The 21480-nt window shown below is 48.4% G+C and overlaps 1 protein-coding gene across 9 annotated transcripts in view; it reads left to right on the plus strand.

The window, feature by feature from the left end:
• TSPAN9 (tetraspanin 9) overlaps positions 1-21480 on the plus strand; it is a 214768-nt gene that overhangs the window by 56409 nt on the left and 136879 nt on the right. For 6 of the 9 annotated variants that reach the window (XM_077169702.1, XM_077169698.1, XM_077169701.1 and 3 more), the window contains one exon: positions 2403-2514. The exons of 1 other annotated variant lie outside the window; for it this stretch is intronic. The gene's annotated coding sequence lies outside the window, so the exon portion shown is untranslated. Of the gene's footprint in view, positions 1-2402; positions 2515-5318; positions 5357-7904; positions 8030-21480 lie in introns of all 9 variants that reach the window. 2 more of the 9 variants (XM_077169699.1, XM_077169700.1) reach the window with 2 other exon arrangements.

Here is a 21480-nt window from a genome sequence, read left to right on the forward strand (position 1 = left end):
CTGGCGTGTGTCTTAGTGGCTTGCGGCCACTCCTCCTTGTCACTTTCCCTCCTCTGGCCCAGCCTTGGACCGTACAGGGAAGCTCTTGTCTCCCCGCTTGCAGGAGCAGCCCCACATAAGACCAAAGCCTTGGACACAAGTGCCCCATCCCACCACTCTACTCTGTAGTGGACAGTCAGCCACTTGGGGAAACATCCGGCTTCTCTCCTTGGAACCAGTAGGTTTCCCTGTATTTTCCACCAAGCCCTATCTTGGCCCAGCCCTTGCTTGGGGCTCTTTCTTAGGTGGCCAGCAGGTGAATATTGACTCACTGCCAGGCCTTGCTCTTATGTCACAGGTAATCCTGTATGGTGGGTAAACCGAGGCATCTAGAGGTTAAGGAACTTGCCCAGCACCACACGCATTTCCGAGGCTGAGAACAGGTACTCGCTCTGTTCTCCTGCTTCTTGGTTGACACAGCTGGGCTCGGCTGCCTTGCTGGGGAGCCTGCTGCCTAACCCGACTCCACCCCAGCCTCTCTTCCACCATGGACCACCCCACTCCTCTCCCTGCCCCTCCCCACCTGGCAACTTTCCCCTTCTCACTGGGGATCCCTGCCCTCCCTTTTTTGGAAACTGGATGGAGTTCAGGCTGTCTCCTCGGTGTAGGCTGGTCCCCCTCCCTAATTCTCTCTCCCTCCCTCCCCCGAGAGGGGCTGAGGCCATTCCCAGGCTGGTGCTAGCTGAAGGAAAAGGGCCGTGGGATGAAAGGTGATATATAAATGTAAGGCGATGATTATTTATTTGACAGGGACAGCTGCCTGTGGTAAAGAATGTAATCTAGTAATCCTTTTGTGAAAATCAGATCCGAGGCTCCGCACACTGCGTGAAACAGCAAAAGGCCATCTCCCCCTTCTCTTGCTGGCCCCCCACCGCCACCCCCACCTTGCTCTCTTACGGACTTGCTGGTATTTCCCCATTTCTACACACGTGTGCCCCAATGCCATGGACGCGTCTGCGTGTGGCATACACATTTGCACACCCCTTCTTTCTTTTGCCTTTTTTTTGTTGTTGTTAGCATCTTACATAGCCATAACACAACCGTCAAAACCAAGAAATCGACATTGGTATCATATTATTAACTAAACTCTATGCTTCCTTTGAATTTCACTACTTTCCTCACTAATGTTTTTCTCCAGCCCAGGGTCCCACATTGCATTTAGTTGTCCTTCTTCCGTTGTCTCCTCCAATCTGTGACAGCTCCTCAGGTTCACCTCCACTCTCATGTCCTTGACAGTTTTGAGGAGCACTGGGCAGGTACTTTGGGTTGGCCTGAAGCTTTTTCAGGATTAGATCGAGGCTGTGCCTTCTGGGGAAGAATTCTGCAGAGGCCACGTGCCCTTCTCAGGGTGTCCTTTCAAAGGATACAGTTGTCGTTGTGCCTTGATCTCCCCGGTGAGAAACTGCCTGCCAGTTTCTCTACCATGCAGTTGCTTATTTGGGGGACATACTTTGAGATTGTGCAAAATATTCTATTTCTCCTCAAATTTCCGCCCACTAATTTTAGCACCCATCAGTGAGTCTTGCTTGTGCCAGTTGGCTACAGCAGTGTTTAGTGCTAACGTTTTATCGTCGTATCGTATATACAACCCCAGGTCTCCCCCGTAACCATTTTCAAGTGAACTGTTCGGTAATATTAGTTACAGTCATAATATTGTGCTACCGTCATCAACATCCATTCCCCAAACTTTTTCATCCCCTCAAACAGAAACTGTATCCTGTAAGGTATCAATCCCCCTTTCCTTCACTGACCCCCCACCTTCACCCCCGAGTGGGGTGGCTTTTCTGTTTCCCTCATTCCTTCTGTATTCTCCTGTTAGGAAGAATTATCCCCTTTCCCCATTTATTTTTTATTCCATTCATTATTTTAGCATTATGGGCTCATGAGTACTCATTTCAGTCTATGAATTATAACTTGATGCTCTGGTTATTTATTTTATTGTTCAAATTGTTCTACCTTTGGGGATTGGCAGCTCCTTTGTGTGGTCTTCTGGGCCCTTTCAACAGGTTGTGCCCTTTTTTGAGCACCTCCTTATTTTCTGGCACCATAAGATGCTCCAGACTCACATTTCTCCTGCCCTGACCCTTTAATCAATCATTTCTCCAAGGTGCCCTGGTTCCTTTTATTGGTGAATGGTGTTAGGAAACCAGGGTTCGGTCATTGCTCCTAGGGTATCATTGCTTCTGGAGCCTCTCAGAGAATAGTGCCAGGGAACACGTGTGTGTGCGAGGGCGTCTGTGTGTGAGCGTGTGCGTGCCAGCTCACCTGCATACGCATCTCTATTTATTTCTGTTGTGTTTATCTGTGTCTATATTTTAAATATGAGTTTGTACTAATTCTTTAATTTGCTTTTGATTTGGCAGTTTGGGGGCTGGAAGGAACCTGAGAAATTAAATCCGAATTCTCTGCTCAGAGAGGAGGACAGAGTCTCTGAGAGCAGTGGGGATCTGGCTGAGGTGACCTGGCCCATCAGAGGTAGGTTTGGGGCTGCAGGCCAGGGCTCTGGGTGACTGGTGTCATATCTCCTCACTGAGAAAGATCTCCCTGACTCCTTTCTGTCTTTGAGTGTGAGAGAGAGTTTCTTGTGGATGTTACTTTCCATCCTCTGCACAGATGTGGCCAGCCTCTCCCAGGCCCCTAGCCTACTAACTCTCCTCTCTTACTCCTGGGGGCCTGGGCTGAGCTTGTAACCATGAGAGGTAAAAGCAGGATTTCAGTACTTATTAACCCCTGGTCAGGTACCTCTTCAGTAAAGTGTGTGTTTGGGCCAAATTAAGACCAAAAGAGCTTATGTATTAAACAATATCCGGTGATGGTACTTGTCTACCCTTCCTTGTTTCCCAGGCTTTCACGATACAAACAAAAATCCGTTCCTTATATTGTGTTTCTTAGCCTTTAACGTGACTTCATATCTGCCTTCCTTTGCCTCCTTGCTTAGCTTAGGGTCACCTCCTAGAAAATGCTCCTTGTTTTCATGCATCAAATTCATCAAGTTCAAGGCTCCTTTTCTATGCTCCCCTCTCTTCCACACGTTGAGCAGCCCTGGGAATCCTTGACAGATACCACGTCTGTCCATCTGGCCTCCTGCTTAGATGCTGAGGCCCTTTGGTAGGCTCCGTGCTTGCCCTTTGCTGGGCGCCCAGAATGCTTTAAATTTGTGTCCAGGCTCTCAAAAGCATTCCCAACTCTCAGTGCCCACTCCCAGCTCCTTCCATTGTGTCTCCCCTGCCTGTGCCCGCCCATAGTACCCTCGCTGTCTGTTGTTCACTTGGCAGGGCTCTCATATGGAAAATTACCCTTTCATGAGAACTTGTTTGCATCTACCTGACTTGACAGAGAGCTTTCCCAGGGCAGGGGCCATACCTTTGCCTTCTTTGTGGACCCCACTGTGCCTGGCACCTAATAGGTGCTCAACTGGGGTCCCTTAAGGGTTTTCTCCTTCTTTATACATGGGGCAGAGAGCTACCCACATCAACGCATCATGCTGGTTGGGGGCTGAAGATTCCTGAGCAGTTACAGGGAAACTGAGTCTCAGGAGAAGAGAAACATGCTCATCACCCCTGCATCCCAATAGCACATACATGGTGAGGTCAGGAATGGGGACCAGGTGTCCTTAGCCTCCCATCAGTTGTCTGCCAAAATCATGCTATCCTGCTCTTCCCTCACTCTCTGACCAGATGGCAGGGGAAGGCATGGCTGGCATCAGCCCTGGTGATGTATGACCACATGGGGCTCAGAGCAGAGTGGGCTCAGACTGGCAAGGGTGTCAGGCAGGGATATCGGAAATTAAGGGTCTGGTGCCATGACCAGCCACACCTCCCCCAGTGCAGTATTCCGAAATCACCTGTGGTGGACTTCATTAACATGGGCACAGGGGAGGGAAGGCCTCTTGGCAGACTGAAGGGACAGATGGCTGCCGGCCGTGGGCCCAGCCTGGGAGTGAGCTTACAGGGCGCTCGGGGCTTGGCAGTGGGCTTCTGTCATCAAGCTTCAGCTAGCACAGTCGGGAGAGACTTTTCTCACTTGGAAACTGTGTGCCCCCAAGCCAGCCTGGGCCCCTCTTGGGTTTTGGTCTTCCCCTCTGTGAAATGAGAAGCTTGGATGAGACGATCTTCAAGGCCTCTCTCCACCTGCTTTATCTCCATAGCCTTTCTTCACCTCCCAGTGCCAAAACCTTCCTGGGATTCTGAGCTCCTTCAGGTCAGAAATTTAAGGAGCTCTAAGTCCTGATCGTCCTGCTTTTACAGGTGTGCAGAATTCCCTGGGGGAGGAGCACAGCTATGCCTTGCTCTTCTGTTGCCTATGAACTTCACAGCCTCCAAGGGATGAAGTAGGAAGAATCTAAGTTTCAAAGTCAGGTTATCTGGGTTTGCATCCAGATTGTGCAACTTATTAGCTCGTGAAAGTCCCTTACCTTCTCTGAGCCTTAGTTTCCTTGTCTGGAAAATGGGCTCAACCTCATTTGCTTCGCAGCATTTCTGGGGGGGGGATCAAATAAGAATATTTTTAGTGGAAGTACCTTGGTGGTCCCTTGAATACGGTAGATGCCCCGTCCCTCCATCTTTCCCCTGCATTTGGGTTTGCAGCCAGATTTTTGTACGTGGGGTAGAGGCATGAGAGCCCTGGTCCTCTTGCAGGTCATAATTCAGCTTGAAAGCAAGGTGGAACATGGAGGGGCTTCTGAGAAGTAGGAGGGGGTGGTACCCCTGCTTCTGCCAAGGTGCAGACCTGAGCTGGGAAAGGCCAGGAGTCTCCCAGGGGCTGTGGAGAATGACAAGCGTCCCATGTATCCCAAAAATGAAGTGACAGCTGCCTGCTGTATCCTGCTGGGTGCTGGAGCCAGGGAGAGGAAGGCTGGGTGGGGACCCTCATTCAGGGGCATGGCCCGAGTTGGAGGGCCTGTTGGAGCCACTGTCCTGCTGGCGTCTCCATGAAACAGTGCGAAATGGTTCCCCCATCTCTGCCAGGGGTCCCCTCACCTGACTCCTATTCCCTTCCTGATCCTGTTTGAGCCACCTGGGGCTGTCCGGCCTCTGAATCTAGAACATCTTCGAAAGCTGTGCCACAATGATGAGAATTCCTGTTCCATACTGTCCGATCCAGTGATGTATAACCATATGCGGGCACTGAGCATTTGAAATGTGGCCAGTGCATCCGAAGCTCTGAATTTTAAATTTTATTTGATTATAATTAACTAAAAATTAAATTTAAATAGTCACCTGTGGCTACTGGCCATCATTTTGGACAATGCGGTTCTAAACCAATTGTTTTATTTGCAGTGTTGCCACCTGCTGTAACCAGAGGTGCAAGGTGTGCTGTAAGTGGGTAATTTGCTTTAAGAATTTAATGGCCTGTGTGTGAGCGGGGCATGGGTTGGGAGGTGAAGGGCAGGCTCCTGTGGGTCTGGTCTGGGCATGGTTGGACATGGAGTGGAGGATCGGGAGAGGGGAGTCGGAGAAGAGAGATCTCAGGGCCCCATTGTCTGGGAGGCAGTGCGGAACCAGGGAAGGTATTTTGAGCAGCAGGTCCCTTGAGAGGAACGAGGAAGGGCCACATCCCAGTGTTTTGAACCCAAAGGTTGAATTGATTTCGTGGAAGCTGGAAGAACCCTGTGAGACCATGTATTCTAACCCTCTCATTACAAACAAGGAAACTCAGGCCCTGTGTGTGATGGGCACCTGTCAGGGACCTGGATTTGAACCTCTCATTTTTTTTTTCAACTATTTTTTTATTGTCAAGTATAACATATATACAAAGCAAAGAAATAAAAAAGCTATAGTTTTCAAAGCACTCTTCAACAAGTAGTTACAGGACAGATTCGAGTTTGTCATGGGCTACCATATGCATATGATCCTTTCATATTTTTCCTTCTAGCTGCTCCAGAATATAGGAGGCTAGAGGGCTTACATGTTTTTTTATCATCACAATCGACTTTTTTTCCTTCTTTTTTGTGAAAAATAACCTATATACAAAAAAGCTATAAATTTCAAAGCACAGCACCGCATTTAGGCTTCAGAGTTTGGTATGGGTTACAGTTCCACAATTTTAGGTTTTTACTTCTAGGTGCTCTAAGATACTGGAGACTAAAAGAGATACCAATTTAATGATCAGCATTCATATTCATTCGTTAAATCCTGTCTTCTCTATATACTATCACCTTTGATCTTTCCTTCCCTCTCTTTAGGGGTGTTTGGCCTATGGCAATTCTAAATTTTTCGTATTGGAAGGGTCTGTCACTAATATGGGTAGGGAGCTGGAACTATCTGATGTTCTGGAGAATCTGGGCTAGGTTTCAGGACTTATCTGGACAGGGGACCCATCTGGAGGTTGTAGGTTTCTGGCAAGTTACTCTAGTGCCTGGAGTCCTTGTGGAATCTTATATATTGCCTGAGGTGTTCCTTAGGATTGGCTGGAATGGTCCTGGTTGGGGATTGGCAGGTTATGACAGGTAGCAAGGTCTACCTGAGGTTTCCAGAGTAGCCTCTCAACTCTATTTGAACTCTCTCTGCCATCGATACTTTGTTAATTACACTTCTTTTCCCTTTTTTAGTCAGGATGGAATTGTTGATCCCGTGGTGCCAGGTCTGGATTCATCCCTGGGGTGAACCTCTAATTTTGAGAACCGTCCTGCAAAGTAGATATTATGATCTTCATTTTTTCAGACAAGGCAATCAGAAATCAAAGTCACAGAGCTTTTTAATGGAACCATGTTTTAATCCTAAGCCTTTTGAGAGCCAGAAGGTTAATTTGTGATAGACCCACATCCGCTGGCCCTCAGATCAGCACTGCTTCCCCGCTGGGTCATTGTATCACCTTCCATCCTCTGGGGTGGGGGCCAGGATTCCAGGCTTCCTCTCCACCCCCCGCCCTGCCCTCTGCCTGTGGGCCGGCCTGTGGCAGTGGTGTGGGCCTCAGGGCCACATGTGGCTTGGAGGGGTGGGGGTGCTTGCAGGGAGCGTGGCCCATGGCAGCATGGGGCTGTCTGCTCTAGGTCTGGGACCTGCACCCACATTGCTGAGTGGCCCTGCTATTTGTGGAATCCAGAGACACCTGCCTGCTGGAAAGGACCAGGGGGGACAGAGAGAAAGGTCAGAGAGGAGCTGAATGCTCACATTCCACTCCGTAACGAGATGTGCACCAAGGAGACCTGGCTCTGTCCTCTCCAGCTCTGGCCAGGACTCGGCCTGGATGGGGGAAGGCCCTCCCCCTCTGTCCAGCTGCTGTCCACCCCCTCCTCGCTGCTGCAGCTGTCCCAGCTCCATCAATCTCCTCCAAGGCCGGTGGAGGAGGGAGTGAGGAGAAGGGGGGCCTCGGGTGGGTCTGGCTGACGTAACTTTGGCTCCTTCCTCTAAGGGGGTATCTCTAGTTGCTGAGGGAGGGGGCTCAGGATGATGTCTGCTCCAGGGTGCTTGTGATGGGTGGATGGCTTAGCTTTCAGCCTCAAAACATTGTAGATCTTAGGAAGTTGCTCTTACTGAAAAGCATAGGAAAAGTCAAATTCTTCCTTAATCTCCATTTGTGAGTCTGAACCCTTCCAACGCTCCTCTTATCTTTGATGCTTCCTAGCCTCACTGTGATTTTCATGAGTAAATAAAAGAATGGTCCCTCACCTACCTCTAGGATAGAGAGCTAGGTAGAGGCCTGAAAGGAAGTGGGTAGGGGGCTCTGTTCCCTCTAGCCTGATGGCTGGGTGTGGGTGAGACTCAGTGAGAGTTGGGATGAGAGTTGGGGTGGGTTAGCCATAAAAGCACACGTGTCCTGTGCTCTGAGTCTGGGTGGAGGGTGGGGTGGGGACGCTCGTTCTGACATCAGCAATATCTGCAGACAAAGGCATGCCTGGCCTTATGCTCTCTTTTTTTCTGCAGCCCAGCTGAGTCCTTCAGGGCCCTATGTGCCCTGCATTCTTCAGGAACTAAGGGGAGAGATGAAGTAGTGCTCTTGCTGGCATTACCTTAGTTTGCCAGTCTGCCACCCTGTCTCAGTGCCACAGGTGAGAGCATCACAGCATAAAGAGTTGTTTTGAGTTCTTTGAGAAAAAAAGGTTCTAGGAGAGAGTCACTTTGTTTTTATTTCTTAGCTTCATCCGGTCCCATTGCAGGACTGAACGGGTGTTAGCCAAGTAGTATACTTCAGTGATTCCAAACCTGGCTTTGCGTTAGAGACATCTGGGGAGCTTTTCAATAATTCAGACGCCTGGGCCCCCATCCCAGATTTTCAGAGATTGAAACTCTGGGATAGGATCAGGAATCTGTATTTTAAAAAGCTTTCCAGATGATTTCAATGCAAAGTCAGGTTTGGGAAAGTCTAACATCTTCTACCTTTGAGGAGAAATCTGGTGAACAGAAATTCCCAAGTATTTTCTTCTGAAGCATGCCTGCCTTGGAGGAGCATTCGTTCGTTCGTGTGATCATTCGTTCATTCATTTATTCAACCAGCCTGACAGCCAGCATTTATTGAGTGTCTGTGAGGTGCCAAGCCCAGTTCTAGGCTAAGGGGTGCAAGTAGAATTGGGTGGTGTGTCCTTCCCTCAGGGAGTGTACAGTTTAACTGGGGAGATGTACAAGAACACCAGCCATTTCATCATAGGGAGAAAGGTGGTGTGTCGGCGGTACTCATGGAGGGGATGTGTATTACATTGTGCCAGGGCTCAGAGGGCCGTGACTCAGGCTCTCTTGGCCTGTTTCAGGACCTCTGCCAGAATCATGGACTTACTGACCCTTTCTGTGTCTATTTAAATATGAAGTGTTCTCAGCAAGCCCCTTGGTCATCCCCTTATTCTTACAGAGGGACAGCTGCTGCCCAGAGAGAGAGATTAAGAGACTTGCCTGATGCCACCCAGAGAGCTGGTGCTTTGTTTATTTACTTTCATTTTTTTGGAGGGGGTGTTTACCGCATCATGAAACCCCAAGGGGAGTGCAGTGTGGCTAGACCCTGGAGGACAGGTGTGGGGCCAGCGTTAGCTCCAGACATGGCTGAGCCCTTTGACTCCCAGGTTTCCTGTCTGCAGGGTGAGGATAATAGCACCCACTTCGCCTCTGCTTCTTAGAATTAGAGATACCATATGCTTGGTCCATGCAAGGTGCTCATGAAAAGCAAGCTTCTTCTCTGCCAGTCTGTCTGATTTATTAGGCGAGAACAGCTTAAGTTTTTAGGGCCTTAGATTTTTTTGAGCCCTCCTTCCAGCTGGGAGTTGCCGGAGGCTAATTCCCTCTTACGGGCTGATTTCAGGGTACCAGGTTCCAGGCAGCACAGGACAATGCATGCTGCCCTTGCCTCACGCTGCGCCTGTCCTGGCCTTGGGGAATCCAGCTCCCCTCCTCGGCCTTTTAACTCAATACTCCCTGCACAGCTCCATGTAAATTGCTAGAGCACGCAGAATGCCTGCTTTCTCAGGAAGGCTCCTTCATCCAAGCCTTTGTCCTTCCGCTCCACATTAAACTCTGTCAACATTTTTTCCCAATGAAGTTCTTCCTCCCCCTGCACAGTCCCCAATCTCCAGCCGACTGCTCTAGCCAGGGACACAATTGGATTGCAATTGCTAGCGCTTCCTGGACATCAGGTCCCTAAAGAGCTATAAAAGTCCAGGAGTGTTTCTGGCCACCTTTCCATGCGGTTTGTAGAGGCTAGTGTGGCCGGTGTGCTGTCACACGCCTGCAGAACTTGGGAGCATGTGAGCATTGCGTGTGTGTACGTGTGTTTGTGTGTGCGTGCATGTATGTTTGGGCACATGCGTGTGCATGCATATGTGCACGTATGTGTGTGCACTTGCGTGTATGTGTGTGTATGCATGTGTACACATGTATATGCGTGTGTATATGATTATATGTGTGTGTTGTCTGTGTATTCACTTTAAGGGACTCTCTCATATTGCATTATCTATGTCACTAGTTTCTGGCTCCCAGTTTCAATTTCTTAAATGGATTTTCTGATTACAGGCTCTGGAGGGCTCCCCCCCACTCTATGCATTTGGGCACGGAGCTGTTGTGGGGTGGATTTGGGTAATGGCTGGGCTGCATTCCTACCATTCTTTTCTCACAGGAAAAAAGTGCCTGGAAATAACCCTGTGCTGGGGATTGCTTACAGGCGGGGAGGGGGCTGCTGCCTGCCACCAGCCGTCACATTTGGTGCCCTCTTGGTTCCCCTCCAGCCATTCCCTGCCACCTCTCCTCAGAGGCAGATGCTACCAGCTGAGCAGGCACCCGGGACTGTAGTTGTCCCTCAGCAAGCCGGTTTAGTGACTGGCCAGCGCAGCTGCCTTCTCTCCACTTTTCCTTGTCAGGACTGAGGTCCCCAATCCCTGCAACTTCCTCTGCTATTGATCAGGACAGGGTGTGCTGAATTGAATTTCTGTCTCTGTCTCTCTCTTTCTCCTTCCCTTCCCCTCCTTCTCCCCCCTTTAAAAACTAAGCCAATCTTTGGAATTGAAGAATAAAGCCCAACAATCAAGCATAAGTGAATTTCTCTGCAAATGGGCCGCCCTGCTGGATTCGGGGTGGCATTTGGCTGCTTGCTTAGACAACTCTCAGAGGAGGTTTTCCTCCTCCAGCTCTCGTTCCCATGGGGAATTATTCACAGGAAATCTCTCCCGAGGGAGTCTGGTCAGATTGGAAACTGCATGTAAGAAAGTTTCTCTTTCCGATTTCAAAGGCACCAGCTTTCTGCCGTGGTTTTAAATAAGGCAGCTGCCACCGCACAGCTCTCACTGCCCGGGCAAGGGGGAGGCTCCGTGGGGTCTGCCTGTCAGTCACTCAGGGGACCCTCGATGCCCGGCCTCTGCCTTGCCTGGGTCCACTTAACGTTTTCATCTGATCCTTGGTGGCCTGGGATTTGGTGTCCAACTGGTCCCTTCCTTTGAGAAGGCACTTTGGCAGTCCTTCTGTCGTTCTGACACTCCCGTGTCCTGGGCAAGCAACCTCTTCCCTAGACCCAGATCCTGAGTCCCTAGCAACAAACACCATAAATTTGTATTGAAAAGAAAAAGCACAAATGAGGGGTGGTCTTGGGGGAGACTGCTGGCATGGCTGTTTCCAGCCTTGAGACAGTCAGGGCCTCTTTTCCCTGTGCTGTACCACAGGACCCGGGCTCTGGGTCCCCCCATAAATGACAAGGAGGCAGAATACGTGTCCTGCACTCATGAAGGGTGGATGATGCTATGCTCAGTGAGGAAGGCTAAGCTTCCTTTATAGTGTAGGGGTCTCCTTTGTGTGTTTGTGTGTAGGGTGCAGATGCTACCAGCTGAGCAGGCACCCGGGATTGCAGATGTCCCTCAGCAGTCCATACTGATTTGTGACAAAACCTTTACCTCGTGCCTCCCCTCTGTTGGGCTCCTGGAAAATCCTGAGCAAAGGAGACTTTTTCTGTCTCGTCCTCATCACCAACTGTTTTCGGATTGTGCTAGCTTATTTCAGGGTCAGGAGCAGGCTGGGGTGTAAAAAAAAACAAAAAAAATGTATTGTATGCATGATGCTGTACAATAAGAGTGTAAATCACAGGAATAGGAAAAACAAACACCTCACAAACCTGCCACCACGCCAAATCAGCTTTCCTTTTTCCATGATGCCTTCCAGTGTGTATTTACTTGCAGACATAATTTTTACATGGTTGCAGTCATAATGTATAATTTTGCATTCAATTTGCTTTATTTAATATTCTCCCATAAACCACTTAATCATCCCAATTAGACTTTTAAATGGCTTCATAGACATCATCAAGTATTTATTGGTTTTCCCATTGTTGAACATTTAGTATGTTCATAGTTTTTAACTTGCCTAAATAATAGTGCAGGAAACTGCATCAATGTATTTGGCTACATTATATTATTGTATTATATATATGTCCTCCTCTTTTTAATGCTTTCCTTAGGACAATTCCAGAATCCGGCATTCTTTTTTAGAGTCAGAGGAGAGCACATGACATGCCAGCCGGGAGTCAGGTACCTGCAGGAGTCCCAGGATTTAGCTGAGATCTTGGTTGAATTATTGTCTTCACGCCCTGCCCTTGGGAAGTGCCTTAGGTCACCGAGCTCCTGTCATCCCAGCTCTGCATCTTGTTGTCGCTGTGCCTTTGAAGCCTCCTGGCCTGGGAGGCTTCACTCATTAACTGTGGTGCTTCACTCATTAAATCATTCCTAAATGTACCCCCCACTCAGCTGGCCACAGTGAAAGCAAGAAAACGGATCTCTTTCTTACCCTCAAGGGGGCTGACCCATTCAGTGGCATCTCACCACACTTTATGCCAAGCTGCCAGCTTGGGGGAGTGAAATGGGCCAGGGTGGTGGGGCCTGGGACAAACTGAAACCCCCCCAGGACACACCTGCCATTCAGGCCCAGTGGATGGTTGCTGTGCCTAAACTGGGCCTCATGTTGCCAGTTTTCGTTTTCCAAGAGAAACTTGAGTTCCTGATTTTCAAGTAAAATCTTCTGATTTTTAAACATTGGCAAGGAATAATAATAAAAAAAAATTAAAACATGGTGCTGACCAAGCAAAACACATCCATGGGCAGGATTTGGTCTTGGGGGGGACCAGTTTGTGACCCCACCCCCATCCCAGTTTACGTATTATTGTGCTGGGCACTCTGGGGGATACGAGGAGAATAAATCTGTAAAACTAATAAAAATCACGGAGGACTCAGTCTTGCACACAGAATTATGAACAGGAAGCATCATATGTCCAGTGACAGAAGTGAGGCCCAAGAATGCTCTGGGAATGTCTGGGCAGGGGTATTTGACTCTGTTCTAAAGTTTTGGGGTTAAGTGTCAGTCAAGAGGCTTCCCCTGGGTAGCGGTGAGACCTTAGGAGATAGTTGCTCTCTGCAGCCTCATTCCGGTTGCAGTGATGGGATGGGAGCTGGTGGCGGGGAGGGGTGGGGTGGGTGGGGGGTGTCTGTCTGAGACCTTATCCCCCTTTTCTTTCCCCTTTGGAAAGGCCTTTGAGCAGAGCTAGACCTGGGACGAGAGACGGCTGGAAGCAGAGTTAGAACTGGGGAATTGGATTAGGCAGTCCGGACTAAATTTGTTTTCCTCCACTTTCCCATCTCATGGTGAGGGAAACTGTTCCCCTGGGGTGGTTGGCAAGTATTTATGGCTGGCGTGCTGGAGGCGGGGCTGCTGGGCCTCTCCCCGCCACCGCCCTTGGAATGGGGAGCTTGTCTGAGTGCTTTGAGCTCCTCAGGAGAGAGAAGGGGCTTGAAGACGCCAGCATCTCTCCACGGCTCCTCCAGATGACAGCTGTGACATGCGAGCTTATGATACTCAGGAAATACGACTTGCTAGGGAAATACAGAATCTATGTTATTTATTATTTATTAAAAAAAAACAAAAAAAAACAAGAAACTTTCCTCAGCTGGGAGCTTTCGGATCGCTGACAATGTCAGGTCCAATTTTCCTCTAGTGATAACGGATCGATGTCCTTCCCAGCCGGTGCTGGGAGCGACCCGGTATTTGCTGGGTTCACCTTTGGCTTCTGGTGACTGCCTGAGAGGAAGGGAAAATGGTGTGGTAGGATGGAAAGGATGCGCAGTGCCCAGGACTTCCGGGAAAGAGTGGGTGCCTCCTGGGTGCCGGACCCTGCATCCCCTCAGTGATCTGCAGCAGGGTGAGGGTGAGAGGGGCGGGAGGCAGCATGCTGATGGAGACGTCCGCTGTCTCCCTTGTGGGAGAGGCAGTCTGTGCCGGCAGTTGGGGTCTGGGATCCAGGCGGGACTCGGACTTTTCCTGTAAGGGTTGAAAGCAATCCAGGGAGCTGGAGCAGGGTGCGGGTAAGGGGTAGTGGGCTGGGCTGGAGGATGGCCTGGGCTGGTTGGGGCCTGGAGTACCTGGGCTGTGGATCAGGTCATTTCCCTCGCAGTACTGAGCATGAATTCTCCCCATTGGGCCTCGTAGCGGGGAGGGAGGGAGGGAGGGAGGACAGGTTTTGTTATTTCCGAGATTCAGGTGGCCTGTTTTTTTTTTTTTTTTTTTTTTTTTTTTTTTTTGGTACATGGCCCAGAAATCAAACCCAGGTCTCCAAAGGTGAGGATTCTGCCACTGAACCACCTGTGTACTCTGGTGTTGTTTTGAACGTGGCTTTGGAAGCTGAGCAGATCTGGGTTCAAGCACCGTCTTGCGACCTTGACCAATCTGTTTAAACGTCTGGAGCCCAGTTTCTCCACCCATAAAATGGGGAGATTAATATTTACCTCTCCTAGGGCTTTTCGTAAGGATTGAATCATCCTAAAATAGACCCTGCATAAGTAATAGCAGCTGCTATTGTTGGCAGTGCCGACTACGAAATTGAGGCCCAGAGAGGTGAGGTATTTGGCTTGAGGTCATGGAGCTGGTAAGCAGCACAGCCGGAACTTGAACCTGAGTGTCCTGGCTCCATTCTCTGTGTACCTGGGCCCTTCCATCCCCAACCCTGGCCAGGTAGCTGCTCGGCAGACGCTGTGTCCAGCTGGAACATCACAGGCAAGCAGGATGCGTTTATGCCTGAATTGTAAGTTCTGGGCTGTGTCCCTGCATCAGCTATGATTATAGGGTGCTGACAGAGCAGCACATCCTGATGAAAACGACGAGAAGCAACGTACCTGGGCTTTTGTTCTCTGGGCAACCACTGTGTCCTCTCCCCTTCCCCATCCCTCCCTTTATCTCCTCAAAAGAAAAAAAGAAATAAAATAAAATAAAAAGCAAAAACGACCAAAAGTGGAAAAGATAAAGGGCTGTCAGCACTGGATCACAACATGGGCTGCAGGAGTTGGCAGCTTTAAGTTCGTTCTTCTAATTGCTTTCCTCAACTAAGTCTAATTAACATAAATGTGAGAATACCACTATAAGCAGGGAAGCAGGGAGCACCCATTGGTTCTTTCCTTCAGCTTTGCTACCATCCTCCTCTGGCCTATGAATGCCTCATACGAAAACTACTGAAGTGTTCACCCGCTAGTCTGTGTCTGTCTGTGGGTGGAGTCAGTTTTTCCTAGCACCCTTCAGGTCAAGTCATGCTCCTGCTCTACATCCTTCAGTGGCTCCTTGTAACTTATCTAGAATCCATGCTTCTAAGTGTAGTATGCAAGACTCTCCAGAACCTGACCTCAGCCTACCTTGGTTTTGTTGTCCCCCACTGTTCCTTGCATAAAACATATGCTTCTGCTGCACTGGCCAACTTGCTATTTCCTGAACAGGCCTGGAAATTACCTGCCTCTGTGCCTTTGGTCATGTGACTACTTTTGCTTGGAAAGCCCTCACCCCGGTGGAATTAAGCCCATTTTTCAAGGATTAGCTGAAGTGCCAGCTCTTCTGCAAACCACATCTTGTTCAGGAACATGCTCCTGCATTGCCTGGCACATAACAGATAGGGAATTGATGCTGCATTTGCTCCTGGCCCCTCTGTCTCTTACTGTGCCAGCCTCTTCCAGGACCTCCTCAGAGCTTTGCTGTCTGCCTCTCTTTTCCCACAAGCCAGTGAGCTTATTTACTCTTTAATTGCGCATGATCTAAGTTCTTAAGCATTTTTATTTTTAAGCTTAAGTTCTCTTCCTTTTCTCAACATAGTCTGTTTCAGTTTATGAGCCCCAGAGGTTGAGGTGGCAGGATGGTGTAGTGGAAAGACAACCAGACTGGGAATCAGGAGCTGGGAGTTCTAGTCCCAGCTCTGCCTCTGACCAACTCTGATCTGGGGCGACTAGCTCCCCTTCTTTGGGCCTTACTAGCTATTCTCTAGGATTTTTGGATGGGGCTTTAAAAAAGTTTTATCGAGATATAATCCACATACCATAAAATTCAACCATTTAAAGTGTACAACTTATGGGTTTTAGTATATTCAAAGAATTGTACAACCATCACCACAATCTAGGTTTTGAGCATTTTCATCACCCCCAAAAAACATGTACCCATTAGCCTCAATCTCCATTTCCTCCCAAACTTCCCCAGTCCCTGGCAACCACTAATCTATGTTCTCTCTCTCTTTCTCTCTCTGTGGACTTGCTGATTCTGGACATTTCATATAAATTAGAATCATACAATGTGGTCTTTTGTGACTGGCCCTTTACACTTCGCATAATGTTTTCAAGGTGTATCCATGTTGTAGCCTGTATTGGTAACTTTGTTTCTTCTTTTTTTGTATGCTTTATCACATTTCATTCCTTTTCCATGTGAGTATTCCGTTACTGCAGCACCATTTGTTGAAAATTTTTTGGTTTGCTTGTTTGTTTGTTTTGGGAAGTGCATGGGTCAGGAACGGAACCTGGGTCTCCCACTTGGCAGGCGAGAATTCTACCACTGAACTACCCTTGCACCCCCTGTTTCTTTTTTATGGCTGAATAATATCCCATTATATGGATATACCACATTTTGTTTATCCGTTCATTAGCTGGTGGGTGTTTGGGTTGTTTCTACCCTTTGGCTGTTATGAATAATGCTGTCATGAAGGTCAATGTATACGTTTTCATGCGGACATGCATTTTCTATGTGTGGAATTGCCATGTATCTGGTAACTTTATTTGTTTAACATATTTAGAATCTGCCAGAGCATTTTCCAAAGTGGCTGCAGCATTTATCTTCTTAGTAATGAATGAGGCTTTCAACTTCTCCACATCCTTGCCAGCACATATTTTTGTCTTTTTGATTCTAATTACCCTAGTAGGTATGGAGTGGTAGCTCATCATGGTTTTGATTTGCATTTCCTTAATGATGAATGATGTTGAGCATCTGTTCATATTCTTCTTGGTCATATGTATAATTTCTCTGGAAATATCCATGTTCAAATCTTTTGTCCACTTGTAATTGGGTTGTCCCTTTACTGTTAAGGTGTGTAAGACTTCTTTATGTGTTCTAGACACAGGCCCCTTATCAAGATATATGATTTGCAAAAATTTTCTCCCATTCTGTGAGCTGTCTTTTTTACTTTTGGGGTGGTATTTGTTTGCAGCCCTAAAGTTTTTAATTTTGATAAAGCCCAATTTATTATTTTTTTATTGCCTGCACTTTTGATGATATATTTAAGACTCCATTGCCAAATCAAGCTCAGATTTGCTCCTGTATTTTCTTTCAAGAGAAAATACAGGTTTTAGGCTTACAGTTTTAGGCCTTACATTCATTTTGTGTTTATATTTGTATGTGGTATGAAATAAGAATCTAACTTCATTTTTGGCGTGTGGAGACCCAGTTGTCCTGGCAGCCTTGTTGAAGTGGAAGGGATCTTGTTGGCTATGTGCAACAACCCATCCTCGAGCAGGAGGCGGGTGGAGCATCTGACTTGGGCCTGGCATGGTGAGATGCTTTTGGCTGCCTCTCCCTTCCCTGCTGTAGCACCAACGGGTAAGCTCCCCAGTCCCTGCTTGACAGTCTTTCATGTTGAGATTTTATCATTCGGTGTTTAACTTGCTCTTCACAATTCCCAGAAGGGTGTTTTCTGCAGATGGGTGCTTAATAATCAGTTCTGGACAAGGTTCATGAATGTTGGAGTAGGAGGGTATGGCTTCCGTCGTGGCAAGGGTTATCCTTAGCTTGCAAGACTGGCTGGAACCACAGTGGAGAGTCACCAACTCACCTTCCATCTGGAGAGGCATCCTGGGCTCCTGAGCCCAGATGATGAGGTTCTTGCCAGCTCTTGATGGGGTAGGGGAGGAGTAGACAGTAGTAGCCCAGACCAAGGGTGATGAATATCTGGGTGTGGGGGTGAGGAATGAGGGCATTTCCAGTTTTCTGGCTCCTCCAACCCTGTTCCTGGGTCCTGTTCCCTTCAGTACTTTCTCAGCAGCTGTAATAGGTCCCTTGGGTAGATTTAAGGGAGGTTAGTGAGACAAGTAATGGTTATACCACATTCTAGTCTCTGGGTCTCCCTTCCCTCCCCAGGCCTCCTCCGACGGTTCCATGTTCCTCACCATCAGGGGTGAGTAGAATTTGAGGCCCTGGGCAGCCTGCTGGGTAGAGTACTGGTGGGGAGGGCAACGGGGACCCCAGAGGTCACAGGCCCACCCCTTCTTCTTAATGCTGACAGTAGGCAAAGGAAAGAGCCTTGCTGGTCTTTGGTGAATCTTTCTAGGAGGCCCTAGCTCTTCTCTCTAGCTTATTCCCATCCCTTTCCTTCTTTCCTGGTACCAGCCAGTATTGACCCCTTCCATGCTTGTTTGGACTGTCCACCGCTGTAGCCCAGCACCTTGAACCTGTCTGGCACACAGGAGCCTCAGTAAGTAGTTGGTGAATGATGAATGCTTTCCCACCTTGAGCTCAAGCTTTTCCTTCTGCCTCATTCCTCACTGATCTCTTGTTGTCTTCAAAAGCCTAACAACCATCTAAAGTCCAGTCGAAAGAACTTGTTCAGAGAGTCACCACTGAGTACGGTGACTTCTTCTTTTCATCTTCTCTGAGTTTTGTCTTTGACCCCCATTTGGCCACTTCCCTCACCCTGCCTGGTGTTTAAATATTTGTATGTGTGTCTTAATCCCCATATTGAAAAACAGTTTATGGGATAAGGGCCATGACCTTCTCACTTGTGTTCAACTTCATTTCTCCACTTTCACTGCACTACACCTAGCATGGGCTTTTCCAGATCCTTAGCATTCAATAAAGCCTACTTGACTGCAGTGGCCAGGGCAGAGATCGTGGCTGCTTTTCCTGGGTCCCAGGTAAGCATTCTGCCTACTGCTTTTTGCTGCCCAGGGGGCCATCCTAGGTTTCACATCCTGAAGTAGGGGGTCTCTACCAGAGGCAGATGTCAGTGTGTGGCCTTCCCTGTCCATTGTGTATAATTTACATATCTCTGTGTAGCTATCAATGCTGCCACATTACTCAGGTATTATACTTGACTCCTGGAAGGAAGAATTGGAGCAGATAACACAACAGTGATAATCCCTGGCTCTGCCCGGGAGGATACAGAAAATCTCTGGTGTGAGCCGCTGCCTGTGGATATTAGAGACTCACCTGCTGTCATTAATGTAGTGTCTGGATTTCTTCCTCCAGTTGATTAGGCAGCTCTTTGTTGGCGGTCTTTGCAGTTCCCCACCACTCCCCCTGCCACAGTTTCTGACCTGAAAGGTGGGGTCCAGTGGGGTGGGCGGGCCGGAGGGAAGGCAGGAGGCTGCTCAGAATACCGAGCTATTGAGGTCCTTTTTTGGAAGATTGACTGGCACCCAGGTTTGAGAATTCACTCGGTATAAAGTCCCTAATGAGACAAAAGGGGAAGAAAGAAATGCTGGTGATGCTTCATGTTTCCTAAAGCCCTTTCCTAGGAGTTTTCACACCCAGTTGTCACCACAAGCCAGGAGAGGGGTTTTGATCTCAATTTTCAGACAAAGGGTCTGGATGCAGAAAGGGAAAGTGTTTTGTTACTGAGTTTAGCAGCAGAGCCAGGAGGGAAGTTCACACTCTAGGAAACTTTAGTTAGGAAGAGACCCCGTACCTTGCACACAGTGGTCCTTCAAGACGTGTTTGTCAAATCAACAAAGGGCAGGCATTCAAGAAATGGTAATTGCTTTGCGGTAAAAGAGTTTTCTGGGTGCCATGCCCATCTCCCTCTGGCCTCCTATGCTCTTCTCTGACTCAGTTTCTTCTCTTCCTCACAAGGATATCCTCTCTTGCACTTGTCCCAGGCCTAGAGGGAGAGAAAAACACCCAGAGGGTTCTGGATCAAGGTGATTCAGAATATTCGTTCTGGGAATCAGTGTGGCCTAGGGGTGGGTTGGCAAATACTTAATGCCAAAACCTCCCCACGTCCCTTGAGGTGGATATTGATCTCAGCACCTGGGATCAGCCTAGTGTCCTTCTCAATATGGCCCTCAAGTCACTACCACCAATGGTTCAAGATGGCATTTGGGATAGCAAGTGGGTCTCTTCTTGGGTGCATTAGACAGAGGGTCAGAGGACCTAGCTTTGAATCCTGGCTTATCCTCTCTGCCTTGTGACCTTGGGGGAATCCTTTGACATTTTTGAGCTTTGAATTTAATGATTTCTCAGGTCCCTTTATCCCAGAAGTTCTAGGATTCTGTGCTTCCCTTGGCTGGGAAGGAGAGGTTCTCATCTTGTGGCCTGGCCATGGAGGGGTAGGATTAACCTCCAGGGTCAGTGAGCTTGCAGAGCTCAGGAAATGCCTCTCTGGTTCTGTATTTGGTCCAGAGACAGGTGGTGGAGCCTGGAGGAGGGGAAGTCACTGACAGCCACAGGGCTGGGGGAAGGGAGGCCCAATTCAGCTGCCTTTGTTTTTCTGCTGGAATAAAGGTCTTCAGGCCTAAAGCCTCAGTGCATTTAAATTTTAGCAAAGGAGTTGGACCGACCCCAATAATTAACTCCTCCCAAGTCTAGTACTTGGCCCCTGGCCCTCTGGTTCTCTCTCTCTGCTCTGGGGGGAGTGGAGATTGTTGGATTGGGTTTGCTGGAAGTCAGAGTTCACTCATTCATCTTTCAGTAAACTTTATGTGATGCCAGATCCTTGGCCACGTGCTACCATTTGGACTTGCAGCATGGCCTGCAGGAAATTATTTCCTTGACGTTATCATTTCCGATGCTCTTTTGTTAAGTAAGGGAGTCCAGAAATACTTTTAAAGTGCTAGTGAGTCAGCTCTTTTGTTGTCATTGCAGGGCAGAGTGAGGCTCATGGAGTTTCTCCCCATTGTACAGAAGGAGATACTGAGGCCCAAAGAGTTGCTGGCGGAGAGTCCACGGACAAAGAAGTGATTCTGCAAACAGTGGGGGACGGAGTTTCCTGCGGGTGGAAAACTTTCAAGGCGGCGAGGGAATCTCTGTAGATCTGTTTGCCAGGCGCCTGTGAGATTAGCCACTGAGCGGAGGTTTTATTTATGATGGCGCCTAGAGGTCCCGGCCTGCTGCCTGCACTAGTCTTCGCCGTCATTGGTGTTGCCGAGCTCCCAGGGGTGTCTTCAGTCTCCCGAGTAGTCAGTGTGTCGGCCGGGTTCGAAGGCAGCCTCACGTGAAGACCAGTCCTGAAGGAGGGGGATCAGCCCCAGGGGCTCGGACCAGGCTAAGTTTTTCCCAGGTGTGGATGAACGCTTTAGCCTACCAGGGCTGGGGCTCCAGCTGTAGCCCTTGCACACGCTCTAATTTGGTCACTGGTATTGCAGCAGATGCAGTAATTTGGTAGGCACGATCCCTCTTGATTAAAATGGGTGAAATAAGGACCTAACATGGGCAAGGCCCAGGATTTTAATAATATTCAAGCAGTATTAAGTAGTGTAAGCCTAATGTATGTTGTAATTTTTTTCATTAACTTCAATTTAGTAGACATTTATATTTTAATTTGTAATGGGCTTAGTTCTTGAAAGCAGTAACACTGCCGTTTTTTAAACAAATTGTTCCGTGTTTTGTACTTTTCACTAATTTGGGAAGGATTTCTTATTACTGATTAATGAGGCTTCACTAAGAGTAGGATCAAAGCATCATCCTATCTAGAGCTGGAATAATGGAGATTTTCCTCATATTCCTCATTTTAGAGATGAAAAAACACAAGTTATTTGCC

Source organism: Tamandua tetradactyla, chromosome 7 (assembly GCF_023851605.1).
Source record: "Tamandua tetradactyla isolate mTamTet1 chromosome 7, mTamTet1.pri, whole genome shotgun sequence".
Taxonomy (NCBI): Eukaryota; Metazoa; Chordata; class Mammalia; order Pilosa; family Myrmecophagidae; genus Tamandua; species Tamandua tetradactyla.